Source organism: Eulemur rufifrons, chromosome 12, assembly GCF_041146395.1.
Source record: "Eulemur rufifrons isolate Redbay chromosome 12, OSU_ERuf_1, whole genome shotgun sequence".
Classification (NCBI taxonomy): Eukaryota; Metazoa; Chordata; class Mammalia; order Primates; family Lemuridae; genus Eulemur; species Eulemur rufifrons.
In genome coordinates, this window is record NC_090994.1 from 10,627,525 (window position 1) to 10,631,660 (window position 4,136).

Consider the following 4,136-nt stretch of genomic DNA (forward strand, 5'->3'; position numbering starts at 1 on the left):
TAGGGGAATGGTTCCTATAAGAGAGGAAGGAAGAACGTATCTGGCGACCAGAAATTATTTTCAGAGTCTTTAATATGAGAAGAGAAATTTGTGTCCAATACTGGGCTGAAAAGCAAGAATTTTATTATTAGTTTTTATACATGCTGAGCAGCCTTCATTAATTGTAGGAATAAAAAAGTCTACATCCCATGAACAAAAGACTCAAATCTTACTGTTTTTTTAAAAAAGTGCTATTTCCTTGTTAGATCCCAAGGAAGTAACAAATGTCACTAAAGTTTAGACAACACGCAAAGGTCAGATAGTTTCTAGCCCTCTGAGTGTGCTGTGAATGACAGTGACACCATGAATCTGTACAGGTCAACTTTGCAAAGCACTTTCAGGCCAGTGCTTCATTCGGTCCTCACAATACTAGTGTATTGGCAATACTTGAGGCTGGGTAATTTATAAAGAAAAGAGCTTTATTTGGCTCACAGTTCTGCAGGCTGTACGAGAAGCATGGAGCCAGCATCTGCTTCTGGGGAGGGCTTCAGGGAGCTTCCAATCAAGGCAGGAGGTGAAGAGGGCGCAGGTGTGTCACATGGTGAGAGAAGGAGCAAGAGAGAGAGGAAAGGGTGCCAGGCTTTTTTAAACAACCAGCTCTCACGTGAACTCATAGAGAACGCACTCATTACCGTGGGGAAGGCACCAAGCCATTCATCAGGGATCCATCCCATGGCCCAAACCCCTTCCACCAGGCTCCACCTCCAACACTGGGGATCAAATTTCAACATGAGATTTGGAGGGGACAAACATCCAAACCCTATCAGTGAGGTTAGCCTTTGTGATCTTAACTGACGCGTGAGGACACAGGTACAGGGCAATTCAATGACTTGCCTATGTTTGTTTACACAGTAACTCGGGCTGCGGTGGGACCAGGGCTGGGACTCAGGACTTCTAACGACCAGTCCAGGGCTCTTTCTGCCACACCATACTGTCCCCGTGCTTCCACATTTCCTCGTGAGAATGCATGCACTGAGAAGGCTGGAACTTGGCTTCAATGCATTTATATCCCCAGGGTGTAGCCCAGTGCATGGTATATACTAATAGTAGGTATTTAATAGATATTTGTTGAACAAATGAATGAATCTAAATTTGGGCTAGCCCAGAGAGAACCAGTGTCTCTTTGAATGGTCTGGTGAGCTCATCTTTAGAAGTTAAGCCTACGTGGCTTTGTAGCTTAAGAAATCATCAATACATTTTGTGGAATTGCCTTCACCCCAGGAGTGTCTCCCGTAACATACACGTTCTGAGATGAGATGCTATGACATGTGCATCTCATCTCGGAATGGTCTCATAGGGGTTATGTTATTATCCTGTCACCAAATCATACGCTTCTGTTTTTATTTTCTCTTGAAGTTTTATTATTTTTCGAATTATCATTCATTACCGTGCAATGATATAAATCTTTATCCCTAAGATGTGAGCGATATACATTTGAGTATCTATCATTTTGAAATATAGCATTTCTGAAACTCTGACCCAGAACGATTGTTTATTTCTATGATTGGTCTTGCAATTTTAGTAATATACCATCTTGAATTATGATTCCACAGTTCCATTGTTCTCGGTTCCCCAACCAGATTGTAAATTACTTTAGATCAAGATGTGTATGTTTTATTGACTTTATATGCCCCTCCTGCCTAATGATGGACTGACTGCACAGAGATGAATTTCTGAGTTTACAAATAATGGCAAAAAATGTAACATTCCCTGGATGCAGCTCTCCGTGTAGTTTGAAAATGCTTGCGAGAGAATTTTCTTTTTAATTTATCTTGATCCAACTTAACAGAGTTTGTAGCTGGAATGGAATTCTATTTTATTAAACTCCTCTTAGTCTTTCCTAAGAGTTACATATTTTTATAATGGAATATTTCATTGGGAGGGCCAAATATATACACAGAATTGAGGGCACTCCTTCCAGGATATTTGAGTTGAGACACGTGACTCTTTCTCTTCCTTCTTTTCCTACATTTCTTCTCTTCCACCTTTTCCTGCTTTTCCTTATCTTCCTACTCAAACATGCTTAAAACCTACAGGTGTGTCATTTCCCTTAATAAAGTGAGAAGGAAATGAATGGCTATATGTTCATCAAACACGTAGTAAACACCTGTTATTGCTTGAGGGAAATGAAAGAAAACAGTCTTTGGTGGCAATGAGCTGAAAGAGAGAAATGTCATGAAAAAAATGAATTATAATGATTTTAATAAAGGGGTAGAAGGTATAGATACCACAAAGGCCACAGAAGCAAAGCTGTGGACATTCAGATGAAGATAGATTACATCATTTGGAGGGGTCAGCAGAGTTCTCAAGGAGGACATGGAACTTCAGATGGACCTTAAAGGAGGGAACCTGACTTAGACAGAAAAAAGCAGAAATCAGAAGCCAGGGCATTCCAGGCACAGATATTCTAAGAGGTAAGAAAGACGGCCTTATAGAGAGAATTATGATTCTAGTGTGATGAAGGGGAGTTAGTTAGTTATTAGTTAGTTAGTTCTTTGACAAATGTAGAAACTGAGGACCAAGAAGGGCAATGCTTGCCCATGATAACTTAAGGGACATTAAGGACTAACACTCATATCTCCCAGGTATCACTCTAGTGAACTTTTCGTAAATGATCTCCCTCTTCATGCCCTGTGGATACATGATCTCCAGTTATCTTTGCTTATTTGAAACTATGCATTTGAAAACTTCTCGTCTAATGTTCTATGTGGTTTTCTATGTTTTGAATTATTTCATTTGGCATTTCCTCTACTTTTCAATACTAAAAATGATCTCTCATTAGTTCATCATTTCTAAATAATTTCATTTTTGTCGAGTTTAACATTATCTAGTGGAGACACTAAAGAGAAATGGCCCCAAACCAGATCTTGTAGCGCTGAACCAGTCTCGTTCCCAAAACTGTGTACCCTCCTGTTGATTATTAACTTGTATTTACCTTGCTTTAGCTGGTATTCTGACTACAAGACTATGGTCCGATAAATGATAATTTGGGTTGTTTTTCAGAAAAGAGGTGATCAGTTTGCATTGAACAAACTTCAACTTGTAACTATAAGTGAATTCAAAGTACATTTTTTATTGATTTTATTTTTCATGAAGCCCAAGGGTGTAATTTAACAAGCAACAGAATGTCAAATAGGAGCAGGATGTCGTGTGCTTCTTTCTGCTGTGTCTTTTCTATGAGTCAGAATTTCCCAGTTATGCAAGCCAGTACGTAGGAATAAGTCAGGCATCTCTGAAGTCACATTAACACTGTTGGCTTGTGCTACCTGGTCTACACCAGGAAGTAACTTGGGCATTAGAATAGCAGGTCCTTGAGCAAGTCAAATATTCATATACATATGTATATGGCTCAGATTAAAAACAAAAACAAAACCAAGACAAAACAAAGCCCCTACTTGTTACCTACCTCCTGGGCGCTAATGCTAGTTCCATGACATACCCGTCCACCAGATATTGGTTTGCTTTCAGTTTCATCATCATCACCATCGTCATTACCCAGATTGTTCTCCTTGTCATCAATAACCCGGTTTTCATTCAGGTACAAGCACATTGGAAGGAAACAGAGCGCAGAAGGGGAGCTACACACAGACAGTGATGCCAGGGTCTTTTCTTGGCTCAACCAAGGCAATATCAAGGTGCAGAAAAGAAAGGTTAGATATTCCACCACATTCTCCTTAGGTTTAATTGCCTTGAAAGAATTGTGTGATTTTGAATGCCACATTTTAAGATGTCATCAATCACAACCAAGTGCAGTGTTTTGGGTTTTTTTTTTTTTTTCTTTTTTTTAGAAAAGAATGAAAAAGTGAAGTGAGGGTTAAAGAAACGGAGGATGTTTAGCCTGAACAAAAGAAGGCTTGGTGGTATGTAAGCACATCTCCAAGTATCTGAAGAAGTCTCATGTGTGTCTGGCTTAGCTAGTTTTAGCTCTGGAAATACCCTGGACACAATGAGGACATTGGAGACTTGAGACCAGTTGTTGCTCAGCAAGGGCTTTCTTCTCTCCCTGTGGCAATCGCCACTTACCAAATGAAGGACGAGGACCTCACTGCCACCGTCACCCTCCCCTGGCTCATTTCCTCATTTCTGCTGCGTGGGGT